Source organism: Nuphar pumila, chromosome 8 (genome assembly GCF_984573655.1).
Source record: "Nuphar pumila chromosome 8, dmNupPumi1.hap1.1, whole genome shotgun sequence".
Classification (NCBI taxonomy): domain Eukaryota; kingdom Viridiplantae; phylum Streptophyta; class Magnoliopsida; order Nymphaeales; family Nymphaeaceae; genus Nuphar; species Nuphar pumila.
Window position 1 is genome coordinate 119,229,901 of NC_143256.1, and position 21,202 is coordinate 119,251,102.

At 38.4% G+C, this 21,202-nt stretch overlaps 1 protein-coding gene across 1 annotated transcript in view; it reads right to left on the reverse strand.

Moving 5' to 3' along the window:
* The window catches only part of LOC149830405 (Nse4, component of Smc5/6 DNA repair complex), a 51,029-nt gene extending 39,002 nt beyond the window's left edge, over window positions 1-12,027 (reverse strand). Inside the window, exon 1 of the mRNA XM_090015806.1 lies at window positions 11,902-12,027. The gene's annotated coding sequence lies outside the window, so the exon portion shown is untranslated. The remainder of the gene's footprint in view (window positions 1-11,901) is intronic.
* Window positions 12,028-21,202: the final 9,175 nt, after the last annotated feature.

Sequence of the window (21,202 nt, forward strand, 5' to 3'; positions counted from 1 at the left end):
CAATACAGTACAGAAATATATTCATTTACATATACATATTTAACAGTAATTGCTATCGTGACTTACAGCATCTGTCGTGATTTCAGCATCCACCGTGATCCTTCATGCTGTCGTTATTATTTTGTTTGTCGTGATTACATCTGTTGCCGTGACTTTAGCATCAAACCCACATTAGCCGTGATCCTTCATGATGTCGTGATTGTTTTTCCCATGCTGTCGTGATTAGTTTCAGCATCGGAAGCTCTGTAGTGGAAACAGCTATTTTTTTGTGTTGAAAATCATCATGTTTATGTGAAAGTTGTTTTTGGTCGTTGGTTCTAGCTGATGCGTGACTGTTATGTGTGTGGACTGTTGTTCAAGACTCATGTGTGTGGGCTGCTGTCCACTATTGTCGTGGAGATTGCAGGCTTAATTCCTGTGGTTATTTGGCTGCTGTTCACTATTGTCGTGGAGATTGCAGGCTTGATTCCTGTGGTGCTGGGGAATATTCTCCTCGTGTGACCTGCTGTTCCTTATTGTCGTGGTGTTTTTTTTTTTGTGAACAGCTGCTAGGTTGCTTGAAATCTGTCCAGATTTTTTTTTTTGAAACAGAAATATTTTGTTAGTATGGCTGAAACTTCAAAGTGTGATTCCAAATTGGAACACATTGGTGAATATAAAGCATTTGCCAACCCCTTCTCGTATGGCTCTTCCGTAAGGTTGAATGAAAACAACTATGCCAGATGGTCCAGAACTTTTATGATGTCGGTATCTGGACATCGTCGAAAACATATTTTGTTGGAAGGCGAACCCAATGAGAAATTGGGAAAATATGTGACTTGGGATGAAGATAATGACATAGTTATGTCATGGATCATGAATAGTGTCAAACCCCATATTGCAGATGGATTGATCTACTATAATACAGCCAAACTGATGTGGGTCAACCTTCGTGATACATATTCACAAGAAACGAATGTGAGTCGTATCCTGCAAGTCGAACAGGAAATATATAATTTGCAACAGGGAGATCAGACCTTGGCCCAGTACTATGCCTCGGTCAAAGCTGCGTTTGAAAGACTTAATGCTCACAGGCCCCTATGTTGCTCAAAGCAAAAAGATCATCGAGAACAAACCATGGTTGCTCGTTTCCTTACAGGTCTTTCTTCAGATTTTTCCGTTGCAAAAGTTCAAATGTTGACTGGATCAGATGTTCCCACTCTTGCCGATGCTTACAATCGCCTGAGTAGACTTGCGATCTCTCTGCCACAATCTCAGTCTGTGACTCAGTCATCTGCTCTTGTTGTCCCATCTAGTTATGGGCGTGGAAATGTTCAGAATATCAGAGGACGAGGACGTGGACGTGGTATGGGTGGTAGAGGAAAGCTTCAATGTACATTATGCGGAAAATCTGGACATTTAGAAGATCGTTGCTGGGATAAGCATGGTCGGCCAACCTCTTCTTCATTAAAGTCATATACTCCTAAAGCAAATGTGACTACTATCGAGGCTACAAATGTACAAAAGAATATTGCTGAAAATGAGAGTAGTATCACTCTTAGTCGTGCCGAATATGATGAGCTCATAGCTCTTCGACCTTTGAGTTCCACTCCTCCTGTAGCTGGTGTTGCATATTCAACCGGAAATCATCTTCATCCGACTGATAGTAAGTGGGTTATTAACTCTGGTGCATCCAGACATTTGTGTGGCAGTTCTCGTGTTTTTTCAGATCTAAAGGATATTAAGACTCAGATTGGAGTCTCCTTAGCCGATGGGAGCTCCTCCCCGGTTGTTGGTCAGGGAAATATTTCAATATCCTCCTCATTACAGTTGAAAAATGCTCTTCATGCTCCAAATTTTCCTCAAAGTTTACTTTCTGTTAGTTGTCTTATAAAAGAACAAAACTGTAGAGTAATATTTGATCCAATGGGTTGTCATTTTCAGGATTTGCTGACGGGGAAGAAGATTGGTGGAGGCTATGAAGAAAATGGAATTTACTACCTACATCATCCAATGGGTACTGTCCATGCTGCAGTGGAACATTCATTCAATCCTGTTCAGTGGCATCGTCGTCTTGGTCATCCTTCTTTGTCAAAGCTTCGGTCGGTCTTTCCTCAGATTCCTTCCACCACATCATTTCAGTGTGAGGCATGTCAGTTGGGCAAACATCATAGAAGTTCGTTTCCTTCGAGTCAGAGTCAGTTTAGTAATAAAGTTTTTGAACTTCTTCATGAAGATGTATGGGGTCCTAGTAAGATTCCTACTAGGACTCAGTGTCGTTACTTTCTTGTTATTGTTGATGATTTCTCTAAGTTGTCATGGGTATTTTTAATAAAAGGAAGATCTGAAGTTCCAAGTATTATCAAATCTCTAATTCTTGAAATAAAAACTCAGTTTGAATCTATTGTCAAGATTGTTCGCACTGATAATGCTCTCGAGTTCAAATCAAAAGGTCTGTTACAATTTTACCAAGATCATGGCATCCAACCTCAAACTTCCTGTGCCTATTCATCTCAACAAAATGGGGTGGCTGAGCGAAAACATCGACACCTCCTTGATGTTGCCAGGACCATTATGATTTAATCCAATGTTCCTACGTCATACTGGGGTGATGCGATTACCACTGCTTGCTATCTGATCAACCGCATGCCTTCGTCTTCTGTGGGTGATCAAATTCCATTACATATCCTAAAACCTAATGCTCCTCTTTTCCCTTTATCACCAAAAATATTTGGATGTGTTTGTTTTGTACACAAACTTGGCCCTGACCGTGATAAATTAGCCTCTCAAGCTACAAAATGCATATTTATCGGTTATCCAAAAAATCAAAAGGGCTATCGATGTTATGATCCTATTTCTCGCCGAGAGTATGTCAGTGCGGATGTATCTTTCTTGGAATCCTCTCTATATTACTCTATTTCTAGTTCCTCGCTGCAGGTTTGTCCAGTTGAGTCTTTTCCATTACCTATACCTCCTTTTCCTTTGGAATCTGTGCCCCCATTACCGAATCAAACTTCATCCACTTCCAGATTTAATAATCCTCCATTGGTATATGTGCGTAGAGCTCCACTTCCGCAAGAGCCTTCATCTTCTTCTTCTCCTGAGGTAAGTTCTACTGACAATAGTGATCTCCAGGATGATGATAACAGGCCTATTGCTCTACGTAAGGGGACAAGACAATGTACCTTATATCCCATATCTCATTTTGTCTCTCATGCCAGAATTGGACAACAGTTGAAGTCATTTGTTTCAGCCCTGTCTGCTGAAACTATTCCTCTGAATTATCAACAGGCAGCACTTGATAATCGCTGGAAGCTGGCTATGCAAGAAGAAATGACAGCTTTAGTATCTCAACATACCTGGGATCTCGTTGATTCCCCAGCAGATGCTGACATTGTTGGATGTAAATGGGTATATACAATAAAGTACAAATCTGATGGGTCTATTGAAAGGTACAAGGCCAGATTAGTCGCGAAAGGGTATACTCAGACATATAGAATTGACTTCTTTGAAACTTTTTCTCCTGTTGCACGGATGGGTACCATCCGTCTTGTTCTTTCAGTAGTTGTTCAGCATGGTTGGAGCTTATGCCAATTAGATGTGAAAAATGCATTTCTCTATGGGGATCTATCTGAGACCGTTTACATGCAACAACCTCCAGGCTTTGAGGTTGAGGGGGAGTGTCAGAAAGTGTGTAGATTGCGAAAGGCGATTTATGGCTTGAAACAAAGTCCTCGTGCATGGTTTCAAAAGTTATTTGAAGTAATGTCAAGCTTTGGCTTTAATAGATCAGCAGCAGATCATACTCTTTTTATAAAGAAAACTAGCTCTGGCATAGTTGTTATGGTGGTATATGTGGATGACATTATTCTTACAGGAAATGATGTGAAAGCTATTGAAGCCACAAAGGCTCATCTTCAAAAACACTTTGTTACAAAAGATCTTGGTTCACTCAGGTATTTTCTGGGTATAGAAGTTGCTAGGAGCCGAGAAGGGATGGTGTTGTCTCAACGGAAGTATGTTCTTGACTTATTAAAGGAAACGGGCATGTTGGGAGCTAAACCAGCAAATATTCCCATGGACCATAAAGTTCAGTTGTTTGAAGAAGGGTCAAAACCTGTTGATAGCAAAAGCTATCGCTCCCTAGTAGGGAAGTTATTATATGTAACTGTGACCAGGCCGGATATTGCTTTAGCAGTAAGCAAAGTTAGCCAATTTATGGACAAACCAACTGAAGTACACTGGAATGCAGCCATAATGATTCTCAGATATCTAAAATCATCCCCTGGAAAAGGGTTATGGTTCAGGAAAGGTGGAACTCTGGAGATAGTAGCCTATTCAGATGCTGACTATGCTGGATCTGTAGTAGATAGAAAATCTACTACAGGATTCTGTGTGTTTTGGGGAGAAAACTTGATTTCATGGAGAAGTAAGAAACAAACTGTGGTTTCCAGGTCAAGTGTTGAATCGGAATATCGGGCTATGGCCCAAACAGCTGCTGAATTGATGTGGGTTTGCACTGTTCTTCATGACCTCCAGGTGAAGGTTCTCTCTCCAATGACCATGATGTGCGATAACAAAGCGGCAACATATATAGCAAACAATCATGTCTTTCATGAGAGAACAAAGCACATTGAGGTTGATTGCCACTATGTAAGAGATATGATTCAAGCTGGTCATATTACTACCAAATACCTAAAGTCGGAAGACCAAGTTGCAGATATGTTTACAAAGCCCCTTGCTAGGCCAAATTTTTCAAAGTGTTGTGACAAGCTAAGCATGATTGATATCTATGCTCCAGCTTGAGGGGGAGTGTTGAAAATAGGTGGTTCTTTGCTTAAGTTATTTTATATTAGAGGGTTTTTGAATTTTTGTCCTCATAAGGACCTACATGTAATTTCTCCTTTTTGCCTCTCTCTATTTAATATAAAGAGAAGCCCTAACTAATTGATGTAATCGAGTTCTATTCTCACAGCCGTCTCTCTCCTTCTCTCTCTCTCTCTCTTCTCTCTCTCTTCTCTCTCTCTCTCTCTCTTCTTCTCCCTCTCTCTACCTAGGGTTCGGGTCATCCCTTCTCCTCTTCAACAGTAACATTGCCTTAGAATATCGATCATGTGAAATGTGTTAATCATATGCAGGTAAAAATCTGGAATCTACAATGGGTAGCACACAATACAAATGATATATGTATGTTTTTTTCTAAAGAAATTTGCACCCAACACATTTTGGAAATTAATATGCACAACCTATTATGAGCAAAAGTTTTCAATCTAAATAAGATTATAGCTAATTCATCAATTTCTTTTTTTCTGATTTCTGATGTTTCTCTACTTCTCTATATAACTAGGAAACATTAATCTTAGTTAAAACTATACATAATCAGTTATTTTGTTTAGTACTGCATCAGTGCATAGGACATTATCAAGTAGTCGGGTTTCATATATATATTTTTTATTTCTTCTCTTTTTTTATTGCAATACCTCGCTAGCACCCAGCCGACTCAATCGGTTGGGTCTGTTGCGACCATGCCAATGCTTGGCAGTCAGCAGCCGGCCAACAGAAAAGCAAATAGTTATATTATTTTCTTCTCTCCTTTTTTTTTTAAACGTAGCCTTGAATCAAATCCCAACAGGGTGAGCAAAACATATCACGCCCCATAAGAAAAGATTGGATTGTACAAACATGTGAATCTACTTGTTCTCCTTGGATTTCCATCTAAATCAAGCATGGAAACCCACTCATACTCGATTTCTCACATAGATCAAAAGAAGACCCGTACCTCTAAACTGATGCTTTGGAGGGGAAGCCCAGGGATGCCGACAGCGAGGAATGGCTCAAGCAAGGGTCATCGGGGATGTCTACCGAACATAGGGATTTGAAATTCTTTAGCTCAGAGTTTTTTTTTAAGGTAAGCTAGGGTTAGCGACCCCTACCAGTTATACAACTATACCATTTAGTTTTGAACCTCAAACGTTCCAACACAAAGTGATGTGCACTAGCTGGTCTTGTCAGACAAGAAGAGCCCCCTTTGGTCACACCAAAAAAGGGGGGAAATCATGCAGGGGGCATCACCCCTACCTGTCGGCCGGAAAAGAGAGGCGGCAGGGACGTGCCCCTACCTACTGAAATTACAGAAGCGACAGGGGGCAAGCCCCTGCCTGTCTGAAAACTGAGAGGCGGCAGGGGCATCGCCCCTGCCTACCGAAAAAGCAAGAGGTGGCAGGGGCATTGCCCCTGCCTGTCGGAATCCCATAGGCGGCAGGGGGCGAGCCCCTGCCTGCCGAAATCCGAGAGGCGGCAGGGGACGAACCCCTGCTTGCCGACAACAGAAAGGGAGGGAGCAGAGAGGGGCTCGGCCCCTCCCTGTCAACAAGGAGCACAGGGAGAGAGGGGAGGCACAACAGGGGGCTTCGACCTCCTGTCGGCCTCCCAGCGAACGCAAAGAAAGAGGGGAGGCGCGGCAGGGGGCCGTCGGCCTCCTGCTGGCCTCCCGGCGAACACAGAAGAAAGGGGGAAGAAGGGGAAAGCACGGCAGGGGGTTGTCGGCCTCCTGTCGGCCCTCCGACAACCTGAAGAAGAAGAAGAAGAAGAAGAAGATGTACTGGGAGAGGGGGCAGGGGCGACTGTCGTGCGAGGTTGCCGATGGCATCGAGCAGTCGTCGAGGTGCGTCGGACGGGAGGAAGCGAGGGAAAGGCGAGTGTCTGGCTCGCTGGGGGTTGCAGAGGGGAGGTCACCAGGAGTGGGAACAGGGAGGGTGCAACCAAGAGGGAGACGAGAGAGGAGGAGCGCAGGGGTGAGGTTTTCCCCTCACCCTTGCATGCTTATAACGGCACAGGAGGGGTGCGCGATCCGGGAAACCCCAAAGGGGTTTCCTTTTTCTGTCAAGGGGAAAAGGGAGGAGAGCGACGTGGGGGAGGAAGAGGGTTTTAAAAGACCCTCGCCCCCTGCGTATCACGTTATAACCCTAATGGGTTAACGGGTCTAGGTCGGGCCCGAGTCGGGCCCAGGTCCGAAAAAGACTTTTTTTTTACTGCTCGTTACATTGGGCGCGGCCCGGGTCCGAAACACGGGATCCAACCAAGTGTTGGATCTGTGCCTCACTAGCAATGTGGATCCACAGGTTGGATCCAAATGGATCCAATTGTGGATCCCTGTACTAAATTCTCATTTCATTTTTTTTTTTCGAAAAACATAGGTTTTAGAGATACTCTCCTACGTTTAAAATGGACAGGAAAGTCAACAAGAGGCTTTTGGATTGCATCGAAAGGTTGAACCCAAATTATAGCATTCAAGATCAAATTCATAAGGAAATAGAAACTTATGATAATGTATTGTGAGACCTACAACAATGTCAAACCATGCCACAATACGTCCAGGTAGATAATGAAGAGCCCATGTATCTTGAAGACGATGTGGATGTCAAAGGAGGAGAAGAAGAAGATAATGATGATGAATAAAATGATTATGATTATTAAAGTTTTATATAATATATATTAAAAACACTTCGTTATTTAACACTTAACTGTTCATAAACTTGGTTATTTTGTTTTCTTTTTTGTAATATGAAAGCATGAGTCTTGTGCTATATTCTTAATTGCAAGATATTTAATATTTTGCATTGTTCTTGTGAGATATGCATGCAATATTATCTATGGTTCTATTTTAGTTGATATTTGATGATGTCTTACGCGGCTCATAGAGACATAAATGCTTCATATTTGATTTTTATGGTTGTATTTTGTGCAATTCATCATTGTTTTCTCTGATATGGTTTTTTTAGAATTTTTGCTAATTTTTTTTCTTGATTTTTTAGATTTTTAAAAAAAAAATAATAAAAATTTACGATATGTTTACAATACGATACGTGGTGTAACTATGGGCCCGACCGATACGGGTTACAATACGATACATACAACCTTGGCTCAAATACAGCATTATCAAACCAGTTGTGCAAGATAGACCCCAAAAACTCCTTACTGCCAGCTAGCACACCCTCTAAATCACTACAAAACTCATTAAAAACCCCAAATTTCTTCACCCAACCAGTTTCCACACACTTCTTAATAAAAAATAACCTAAGTCATACCAATTTTCCAAGCAAAACTCCAAAACCTGATCAGATTTGAGAAATTTCTTGAATCTGATCAAGAACTTCCATGAAACTCAAAATCTTTGAAAAATCCCCAAAAATCCAAAAATCCACCAAATCAACCAAGATTTGATTCATAAATCCTCTAAATTCATATGCTAGTGAATCCCCAATTTAAACCACACAAAATTGATCTTGTTGTACCAACTCATCACCTCCAACAATGATGTCAAGATGACATCAGCACAGGTGCTGTTAACTGTTGCCGAATGGAGTCTTCTCCTCACCATCACATTCAGTCTCCTCTCAAAGTTGCAGACATGGCTCTGATACCATGTTCAGCAAAGAAGAGAAGAGAGGAGATATGCAAAGGAGAGGAAACTTCATTGTTTTCTATAAGGGCTGGAATACAAAGCATATAAAAGGGTCGACCCCCTTCCATATGAACTAGACGCGTCCTTCTTTTTATCACCAGAATGCATGGGAAAATCCACTTACCGGCCGGTGGGTGATTCTGGTTCTATCTCCGCTTGGTCCCAGTTTCCATTCCCCCTTCCTTTCTTAATAAGGAGGTGAGGTCCGGGGTCGGAGGGACGGGGCGGAGCGCTCCGTTGTTCACCGCGTCTTTCTAGTACAAGTCTATCTTTTTACAACTCCTGGACTTGCAAAAAAACAGTAATACAACAAAACTTTAAGAACTAACAACTGAACAGAAATAGCCATCACTATTTTGACCTATTATAAATGCAAACAACAACTTCATATTACACATACCTTTAACAGACTACAATTTTAATAGTCCCATACTGATGGATGATGATGACAAACCCTCCAATGTCTACGCAAAAGGGAGAATGCCCTTTCTCTATCAAAAGCATGAGCTGGTTGTGCTATCTTTACTAAAGATAGTAGCCTCAAAAGGTTACTTTTATATTAAACTAGTTTGTTTAAAAAAATATAAGTAAAAATGTTATGTAGCCTGCAGTTAAATGACTATCACTTAATAATGAATTTATCAGAAAACAGCTGTAAAATTGTGATAAATATATAATTTTGATGATAAACTTAATTTATTATGTCTTTTCATTTATATTGGCTTTTGAATTCATCCACAAAAGATCATGATAAATTCAAAATATGAGCCATATTTGTGATGATGATGTTTGTTAAATTTTATATATATATGTTAGAAGGAGAGTCAAACTAGGTTTGACTGTGCCCAACGGCTAGAAATTCTAGCCGTTGGGAGCTTGGCTCCCTCTCTCTTTTGAGCCTCTCTTTTCTCTATCCTCTTGTATATATAGGGATGTTCTCCCCTTTGATTTGTAATCCTTTTGACACACTTCTTTGTTGAATAGATTATATTTTTATTCCCTTTATATGGGTTTGTGAGTGTGTTCTTTTAGAACACTTTGTGGTTCACTTTGTGAGTGTTGTAAATGGATTCTTTGAGGGAACACTTTGGTTCATGGATTGCAGTCTTGTTGTTTATTTACAATGTTTACATTATCATCTTTGCTTTCTTCATGCATATGGCATTGTCAAAGTGTGAGTGTGCCCCCCCCCCCCCTAATGCCTCACTGGACACTTGCTCACCACATAACTGCCTAGCACCAGAACTTCAGCCATAACACATGAAATGCCATCATTTTCAAGCATTTAATCAAGCATTAGACATTCCACTTCACATTCCCCATAATCCAATTAAATACTCACAGCAATTCGACTATTGGCCTACAATTTACAAGAGCCATGAGCAAATCTTAATAAAAGAAAAAGCAAGGAGAGAGAGAGAGAAAACTTGATTTAGGATAGTGAAACCAAAGCAAGACAACCAAGGTAGAAGGCACACCACTGGGTGAGAGGGAATCACCATGGTGTTCTAGGAAAATCTTGAACACTTTCTCAGTTCTTGACTTCTTGTCTCAAACTATTGGTTGGAATTAAATTTCATGGGTTTCTACAGTTATCCTATCCCATTTTACAAACCAAAATATTTTCAAACTAAATCTGGAGATGGAGAAGATGTGAGATAGACTCTACGCCCAAATCAGATGCTAGATGATGGAGTTGGAGAAGTTGAACTATTTCAAGTCAATGGAATTAGAGAATTGCCAAAGACATTTTTTAAGGTTGTTTAAGTCTACTTATATTCTCAGTAACTTGGACTAATATGATAAAAGAACTCGACAAAGAACCCAAAAATAAGGGTGTGATTGGAGGATGCATTGAAAAACCCAGTTTTTTTTAAAACCTGGTTTTCTGAAACCCTGAAAACCTGGTCTTGCTGTTTGGATGACAATTTGTTAACTTGTAGGTAACCTGGTTATCTAAATTTACTGAAAATAATAAAAATATGGGTGATGTTACATATTGACTTAGCAGTTAGCACTTTCTTTTATTGTATTCATTCTTTTAACACATGAATATCTTAGTCAATTATATTCAAGGATTCACATGATCAAACTTCAAGAGCATTCTTTTCTTCTTTATACATAAATGTTTACTCCCCTCTCTTCATCTTACAAAGTTACCAATTTTTGCATGCCCATCAATATTCTAAACTTCATGATTATCTTGACCTAGTAGCAACACGAATTTGTGCCATTTTTACAAGCCCATCATCGTTTTAAACTTCATGAACATCTTCACCTAGTAGAAACAAAAATATGTGTCATTTGATTCTCAACTGCCGAAGCATGAACCAAGAAGAAAACTAAGACCACCATTCTTTTGTTTTTACATACAAGACCCTTACCATTGTGTTAAACAATGTCATCCATAATTTGAAAGGATGCTTGTGGTAGGATAACTAAAAGTGGGGAGGGAACATTGGACTGGGCACATGGATGGAACTGTTTTCAGAGCATGGAAGTATTAGTCACTTTTGTTTCGATCGATCATCTATCACAGGTCAGACTTGGGGATTCTCAGCAAAGGAATGCATTGAGATATTCGTGAAATATCTTAACAAATCTGAGACAAACTAAAAGGAAAAACACGGAGAAAATGTGTTTCAGGTTCTATGAAGAAGTGCACAAAGCTAAGAACCATTGGACGATGTTGTCCGACTAGGCCTCTAACCTTGCACTAATATTTTCAAGAGCAACTTTAATTTTTTCTCATCTCTCCCATTCATTGCAGATGAAATTATCCCTGTATTCCAGGATACTGAGTCTCGAACAGCCATTGCATCAAACAAACAGCATTAAAGACCAACCAATAAAACATTGCACCGGTTTTAACGATCAACCCATGAATCGGCTCACCAAATTTGATCCCCTGCATCAGTTGACGTACACTAACAACCACCCACAAACGAAACATCTGGTGGATGCACATCCACCCTCCGTAGCAATTCACAAAACAGTACTGCTGCATCCACTGAAAACCCAAGCTCATCAAAGCACAAAATCATCGTTTTCCATGTCACTACGTTTGTTCGAGGAATTTTATCAAGCAATTTTAGGACATCATGTAGACAACCATCTTTCGCTAACGCATCCAGAAATGTGATGCCGACGTAAACTTCCTCGGCAAGGCCAGTCTTTACCATCAACCCATAGAACACAAGGCCACACACACACACGCATACGGACGCACAGAGAGATAGAGCAAAACCGGCCGGGAAAAAAGTCCGGGGACCCTTTTGTGACCAGAAAAGTAAAAGGGGCAGAGAGAGAGAGAGAGACGCACCATTATGACGAATTCATCGATTGAGCCCAAGAAATTGAATCCAGGAGAACCCCAACAAAATCCCATTCTTACCAAAATTCATGATTGAACAAAACACCATAAACCAAGATGGGGAGAATCGACAGAAAAAAAATACCTCTTTGAATAGCAGCTTTCCTCAAACAAAAGAAAAAACTCGACAACAAGAGATTGGCGGGCCACACTATCGTTAACAGAGAGTGCTCTAGAGATTCAACAGTCACACGAAATTCTACAATGAGAGAGAGAGGTTGGAGGGAAATTTTTTTTTTTTTGATGCTGTTGCTTCAGCAGAAGCAGCTCTTTTTTCGGGGGACTGGGAACGGGTTGGTCTCCAGATGGACCCAGATGGGTCGGTTTAATTACGGGTCTGGGATATTTGGATCTGGGGCGTCCTGAGGCGCAAGTCTGTGTCAGGTCATCGGGTTGGATATGGGTGAGTATGGCAATGGAGCTCGGGCCTACCCAGCCCGATAGCGGTAGGGTTTGAAACTTTGAAGTAGGGGTGTTAACGGGTCGGGTTTTGTTTGGATCCTGGTGGAATCAGACTTGGACCAGTTTTTTGGGTATGGTATCGGGTCTGGAGTTGGATTTTATCGGGTCCACTATAAGAAAAAACATACCGGACCCGATAAAACCATATTTTTTATTATTTTTACATTGAAAATTTGTGGGTCTTAATCCGAACTCAGGTCGGGTCCGCGTCTGGTATAAAATTTCACAAACTATACACAGGTCCGTGTATTAATCGGATCTTCGGGTCCAGACCCGAGTCTTAATGGGGTCTTCTTATCTGTCACCATAACCTGACCCTAAAGGGTTTGGTTTGGGTCGGGTCTGGGTAAACCAGGCCCGTTGACACCCCTAGTTTGAAGGGCTCAACATGAACTTGAGAATAGATGTGGAGTTCAGGTTTCCAGGCAAATCGGGTCTGGGGTTGGGTCTGTTGGGCCCTAAGAGGCACCGGATCAGATAGGAGTGTAACAGAGTCATTCGGGTTGGGTTTGGTTAAACCCATTTAAAAATGGATCCAAATATCGGGCTCAGGCCTGACCTAATCTGATTGGGGCTCGGGTCTGTGTCTCAGTATAACTGAAATTGTAGACCTGTATGGGTTAAAGGGTTTCAGTAAACCAGGTCATATGCGAAGTGGTTGGGTTTTAAATAGACTCATTTCTTTATTATGTCTTAAATTGGAATAGAACCCGTTCTAGATAGATTCATCTTCGAGTTTGGGCTTGGGTGTACTAACCCATATGAGTTAATGACTTCAGGCATATTTTAGGTCAGGTAGAAATGATCCTGTTTTAAATAAACCCGTTTTCTTAATCGAGTGGGATGTTATCCGTTTATGGGATCATCTATTAACGAACTCTACAATAAACATTTGTAAATTGAAAAGCTTAATAAAAATCGTTATTCGATGAGGTCGATTCAGGTCCCCGTCAGCTACGAAATGGATTTGGGTACAAGTTGTAATTGGGTTCGGCTTGCTTGAGCTCAAATTGCATTAAACATTTGAATGAGACATTAAAAAAAAAGATCGTACACAAAAATGACATCTTTTTTGAAAAAACTTATAATTTTAGAAAAACTGCCCAATGTCCAAAATAGCAAATGCTTTGCTTTAAAAGTACCATTTTAACCTTCGTATAATGGACCTCCTGAGGTTCGCGTAATGTATCGGTACATGCCCTAGGTATCACACCCTTTCACTAAAAGGTAGATTCACGTGAATTTTTTGCGGACCTCACAAAGTTCGCATAACCATATTTGTGAACCTCATATTAAATTAAAACCTCGAAATATGGCAAATATTCTACTAAATTCGCATACATAGTATGAAGTTCGCATAACCGTACATGTAAACTTCCAATAACTAAAATCTAAAGAAACTTCACAAATATTTCACTAAATTTGCATATATAGTTTGAAATTTCATAACCATGTTTGTGATTTCCTTCGTAGTTGAAACTTAGCATACATAGTGTGAAGTTCTTACAACCTAATTTGCAATACACAAATTAACTTTGTATACATAGTGTGAGTTCACACAACCTAATATAAAAGCTTCATGTAACTGAAACCTCTCAAAACTTGGTACTGATCAGGTCATTCAACGATATGCACGGCCATTTGTATGTTGGCGAGCATCATAAAGGGTTAATGGCGTTAACCTTATTTCGTAAAAAAAAAAAAACATGTCTGAACCTCCTCTCTTACCGCTCGAGCACCTCATTTGCCCTCGCATCCACCCTGCTGCCCCATCACTCTCCACCACCTCCTCATCATTGATGTCAGAGAATCCTATTTTGTCACCATTGATGAGCTCTTCGCCCTCTTCACTCTAGAGGCCTTCTTCCTCACCCCCGCTACTGCACTCAATGATTACCCTTTCTCCTCCTCCTCCTCCTTGCACGATCAGCAGAACGTCAGGATCACGACATTGAAGAATTGATCGTTAGAAGGTTCTCGGTATGAGTACTAAACTGGTTGTCGAAGGTGTCAGGCAATGAGGAAGCTAACGTCATGGAATCTTGCACCATAGGACCATGAGAGGAAGGTGCATTCTGGGAGGCAAAACACCATGGCCTCGCTAGAAAGCCTCGTCTATCGCTAGAGTCGTCAGAAAATCAAGTTCCACGATTGTGGCAATTTCGATAAATCGGAGAGCAATTTCCCAACCAATTTTTTTTGGATTAGGGATTTTCCCTCCAACCACTGCACAACCCATCCAGACAGAGCTCAACGATAGCCTCATCATCCGAACATCCAGCACCCACCTCGCTGACTCACAGTAGCTCGCTATTGTGGCCGACACCTGCAGGGTGAAAGGTAATTTTTTTTAACCAAATAGGATTAACGACATGATTTACATTGTTAACCCTTTCTGATGCTTGCCACATAGCGAGCATCAGAACATACAAATTGATGGTCGTATTCATCGAATGACCTAATCTGTACTTCTTGAAACTTGCAAGATTCGCATGAAAATAACGTCCATACAACTTCATTTCAGTCATTAAAAAATTAACATACTCATACATATATTCATTTCATCATTAAAAAATAAAGATGCTCTTATAATCACTTATTCAAAAATGAATCGTCTTATACAATCATTCATTCTCAGTAGAAATTTTAATACAAACTTCATGAAAATCATCATCAACTGACTCAAGTTTTGGCATTTACAAAGTCGAAGAGTTGGAATGTTGCACATACCCACTAGGAGGCATATATTTGTTCTTGTGTGGACTCTTTATGCAATTGAACGATGTGCATTATGAATTTTGAAATGCCCTGTTTAAATGAATTCAATGTATGATCAAGTTTATTTTTCGAATGAATAGAATGAATGCAATGTATGAACATGTTTATTTTTTGAATGAATGAAATAAATACAATTGTATGAGAAGGTTCATTTTTAAATAAATAGAATGAATGCAATGTATGAGTATGTTCATTTTTTAATGAATGGAATAAATACAATATATGAGCAATTTTATTTTTTAATGAATGAAATAAATGCAATGAATGAACAAACTTATTTTTAAATGAATGAAATGAATGCAATGTATGAGCAAGTTCAGTTTTTGGATGAATGCAATTGTATGAGCATGTTCATTTTTTAATAAATAAAATGAATGCAACATACAAGCAAGTTTATTTTTTGAATGTGTGGATATTATGCAATATATGAGTAAGTTAAGTTGTTGAATGAATGCAATTGTATGACCATGTTCATTTTTTAATAAATGCAATGTATGAGAAAGTTTAATTTTTTAATTAATAAAATGAATGCAATGTATGAGCAAGTTTTATTTTTAAATGAATAAAATGAATGTAATGCATGAGTAAATTTATTTTTGTATGAATACAATATATGAGTATGTTTATTTTTAAATAAATAGAATGAATGCAATATATAAGCAACTTCATTTCTTAATGAATGTAATGTATGAGCAAGTTTATTTTTAAATAAATGAAATGAATGCATTGTACGAACAAGTTTAATTTTTAATTAATAAAATGAACACAATGTATGAGCAATTTTTATTTGTAAATAAATAAAATAAATGTAATGTATGAGAAAATTCATTTTTGAATGAATACAATGCATAAACATATTCATTTTTAAATAAATGGAATAAATGCAATGTATGAGCAAGTTTATTTTTTAATGAATGTAATGTATGAGCATGTTCATTTTTTAATGAATGAAATAATGAAATACATAAGCAAGTTCATATTTTGAATGAATGTAATGTATGAGCCAGTTCAATTTTAAATAAATGAAATGAGTGCAATTATATGAACACGTTTATTTTTTAATGAATGCAATTGTATGAGCATATTCATTTTTGAATGAATAAAATAAATGTAATATATGAGAAAGTTCATGTTTTGAATATGTAGATATTATACAATGTATGAGTAAGTTAAGTTTTTGAATGAATTAAACGATTGCAATTGTATGAGAAAGTTTATCTTTTAATAAATGAAATAAATACAATATATGAACAAGTTTATTTTTTAAAATAATGGAATGAATGCAATGTATAAGCATGTTCTTTTTTCGAATGAATACAATGAATGCAATGTATGAGTATATTCATTTTTTAATGAATGAAATGAATGCAATGTATAAGCATGCTCATTTTTGAATGAATGAAATGAATACAATGTATGAGTATGTTCATTTTTTAATAAATGAAATGAATGCAATGTATGAGCAAATTCATTTTTTGAATGAATGAAATGAATGTAATGTATGAGCTAGTTCAATTTTGAATGAATGAAATGAGTACAATTGCATGAACATGTTCATTTTTTAATGAATGAAATTATGAGCAAAACATATTTTTGTGAATATCCATTTTAGTATTAAAATACGATGCTTACACATCTTAAGTATTATGAAATTAAACATACAAAATATACAGAATATTAAAACTAAAATGAATATTTAAAGTACATTTAAAGAATAATTTTAGTAAGGTTTACATATAATCTTTTGGCAATTTTGTTAAATTTACATACAATCTTTTAGCAATTCACTTAAATTTCTATCCAATATTTTATAATATTGTGAAGTTCAATTTTGTGTAAAGTAGGATCTTCAATGGGTGTAACAATCAAAGCCAAACCACCTTGTAAAACAATGAACCACTTAATAAATAAGATATTTGAGCAGTTCATTAAAAAATAATAGATAAATATAAAAAAACATTTTTTTGAACAACTCTTAATAAATAGATTACATAAGATATTATAATAGTTCATTAAAAATATATATAAATACTACAAAACAATTCATTAAATAACTCTTAACAAATACACAGTTTGCAAAGCATAGGTAAACAAACATATTGTTATTCATGTTTCTGCTTGTTGTGGCCAACTTCACCACATACATTATATGATACAACATCATTATGTTATGTTCATCATCTTTTCACCTTAGGTCATTCAGATTTAAGAACAACTTTTGATAGATAGATATAAATAATATTTGATTGAGCGATATGTGAGACATTATCTACCATTAGAATGAATGAAAAATGTATGATATGCAATTTGATATGATTCAAGTGTAAAGAACTTATTGTGGTGATCATCTAATTGCTTGCCTTCATACAAAATGCATGTTATCACATGTTCACATGAAAACTTGCTAACCTGCCACCTTTCACAAGAGCTACTAGAAATGTTTAAAGTTTTTTGTTAAGCAACTCGCCATACAACTGAGATGCCTTCGCTTTGATGATTTTCAATTGCTTTTCATTGTAAAATAATTCATTGAATGAGAACATGTTCAACCATGTCTTATTATAGTAGTGTAAAAAGCATAAAACAATTATACTGCCCAACAAATGCTCGTATAACTTATACGATCATATCAAGGGTTATACTTTTCAATTGTCATTTGTACAATGTTTTTAATCGTCATTATTTGTCAATCCTCTATAGGATGTTCATATATCTCAGGTACCATCAATCAAACTCAGTCCTTTGGTAAACATCTAACTGTCTCAAACAATGAACGATATCGATATCCCAAAGTCCTTTGGTAAACATCTAACTGTCTCAAACAATAAACGATATCGATATCCCAAATATTGAGCTTAGGCACACAAAGGGCATGTAGTTGGTTGAACCGATTAGGCATATAGATTATAGATGTACAGACAATGAAGAACTTGCACGAATAATTGATGATGTCAAAGCTAGGTACAAGTTATTAGACTTTGTAATTTATGCTTGAGATGTAGGTGTGATGATGAATATTATATTTTTATGGTTAATCTTGAAAGTTGAAAATGTGAAAATGTTGAATGCATGAAAGCAAATAAAATGATAGATACGATGATTTTTTATTTAGTTCGTGAGATAAAACAATTAATTAGTGGTAGTAATGATGACATAAACAATGAATAATCGAATGATATCAATGATAAAACGATAGAAGATGACCAAGACATTGAGCAATATGCATGTATAGTAAAAATAAATTTTGAAGTTAATTAAGCAACATCATGATACTCCAAAGATGTTTGGCACAATGAGACGAAACCTAGGTAGCTAGGCAGGTGGCCTAAGTTCAAATCTCACTGAGTGTTATCCCTTGCACAAGCCAAAGCATGAATACTTCTCGAGGGAAAGAGGTAAAACCCACAGAGTTTTACACTACCAGAACAGTAGAGCAGGCAAAGCCAGCTTGGCTAGGTCTATGATTCTAAGGACGGTTTCTCTCTGTGTAAATATATAAAAAAAAAGCAACATCAAACTTGAATCTTTTTAACGTTCTCTCCATCTATGGTTAGGCTATATTTTTTAAGGAATTAAGAGGGTTAGTTGTCAAAAACATAAATACGTTTTGATTTACGTGATAAGCAAGTTGGGGAAAGCCTCCTATCAAATTTGCATTCAAGAACAGAGAAATTAAATTAAATACATTAAGATTCAAGTTTAGTTTGGTCACAGCTGTGATTCCTTAGCCTGTGATTGTCCGCGATCACATATATGTTCACACGTGTGACCAACTTTCACAGGTTAAAAAGTCCCAAGTTTCATAGTTAAGAGTTCGAACTAACAAGCTGCACATTCCCATGTTTGTGTAACTAGTGATTCTTCGAGTCATGTGACTTTGATAGCTGATAAAGTTCAAGAATCACATAGAGCAAAGAAAAACTTGTCTTAAGAGTAATACGAAAGAGACTTCCAATTCAGCCGGAGGTTGATGTTTCCAAAAAGTTTGAAATAACAAAGGGGCATGTGTCTTGTTTCTTCATTTCTCCTTTTCAATCTCTTATTTAATTTTTATTTAATCAGTTTTTTAATTTTTCAAAAAGACCAGAGAATGAAACCACTGAACAACTCGATCAAGTCGAATCAAAACATTCTTACCGTACAAATCACCAAACAAAGGAAAGCGCCATAACCACATCGTTCCATTATTATTATTATCATCATCATCAAAACCCAATTACATAATCAAAGACCACAGTAGAAAAGCCGAGACAAGACACTACAACAGAAGTCACGATGTAATGACACCAACATTTTTTTTTTTAAAGGCAAGCTGGGGTTAGGCAGACCCCTACAAGATATCTCCCTCCTCAATGTGACGGAGGGATTCGAACGTGGGCCTTCAGCTTATCACAGGACCCGTTTACCACATGGGATACCACCTCGGTGGTGGTAAGGACACCAACATGAACCAAATGAACCATCAACCAACAAATAATAACAACAAAGGCCATCATCTCTAGTGCTCGCCCGTACCATGTCCAGGAAAGGCCGATCCCGTACCGCCCCCGAGCTCAGTGGGGTGCCCGGTTCCCGATTTAACGCGGGTGTGCTCCTTCTCCGCTGCATTCAGAGTGCGCGCTTCCCGCTTATTGTGCTCCGCCTCGCTGATCCTTTCCTCCTTCTTGATCGTCGCCGCCTCCTTCTCGAGCTGGTCGTGTGCGGTCATCTTCTCCACCTGATCAACAAAATAAACAATGCGTTACGTCACTCATTCAAGACCGATTTAGCTGTTTAACCTAATGAGACTGAGACTGTAAATCACACACGAGACAGAGACAGAGACAGAGAGACAGAGACAGAGAGAGAAACAAGCACCTTCTCTTGCACGGAAGCCTTAGTCTTGTCCATGCCAGCTTTGGCAGATGCTGCAACGTTCTGTGCAGCTTCCTTGGCGGAAGCAGCAGCATTCTTCGCCGACTGCATGCTTTCTCAACGCTACTACCGCACCCACAAATACACACAAGAACCAAAACACATGAGATAAGCGATGTCCTCAGTAACCAACCAAGACCTTCACCGGCCGAGAGACGCACAGACGTATGGCTCTTTATGTATCAGGACCCGCACTGTTTTATTTTGTTGGGCACGTATGAGATTTTGAGGGGTTTACGTGTTGATTGGAGAAGGATGAAGCACGAGGTTAGTTGGCACGTCGTTCGGAGCAAGCAGCTGCGTGTAAGAGCGTCACGCGCGCCACCGCCGGAGCCGCCGCCGCCCCGCTTTGACCTGTCAATGTTTCGAGATGGAGGGTCGGTGGAATGTCATTGCACATTTTCTGTGTGCTGCTGCACCTCATCACTCTGCATGTATCCCAAAGATGGAGGGTGATCATGGTGCAGCAGCACATTAAAAGCGTGCAATCACATTGCACTTGATCATCCTCCCTCACGGTTCAGACCAATGTTGCCAGTATCGGCCTGTACGATAGAAAATCGATACGCTTTATACCTGAATCGGTTATTTTTTTAATAAATATAAAAAATACTTAAAATTATTTTAATGGCTTTAACACATGTTACGTTTTGATACTGGCAAGTTTGGTCCAGACTCGCTAACCTGCCATGCCATCATATGTAGGACGGTAACAACAAGGACGGCAGATCAGATCAGGTGCTTTACACCTAAATTTTAGTTTTACTGACGCAGATTTTGTGGCAGTAAAAATTTTTACTGATGGTTTGGAGTTGTCATCATTGACATATATAAATGAATATGATTTGAGGACCAAACAACAAAACGCCTAGATGATAATATACAACTGATCGTTTGGAGTTATCATCATTTACATCAATAAATATCCAACAGATGATAAACAAGAAGAATAGAATCAAAAGTACATAAGGACAGAAGGCATCTCCTCTAAATAAAACACCTCAAAAGAAAATGCAGAAGAATGAAAGAAACAAAAAAATTGACAAAAGCCCACAAATAACAAAAGTGGAGTGACATGCCATTGCACTGCTTATAGAGTTATCTGAAAAACATCCAGTTAGGAAATCCTTTTCAGCATCCACAGCAAGCGATCATAGAGAAACTAATTCATCATTACAATTTATGGCACATGTGGAAGTCTACAAGTATGAGCATACACACTAATCACTACA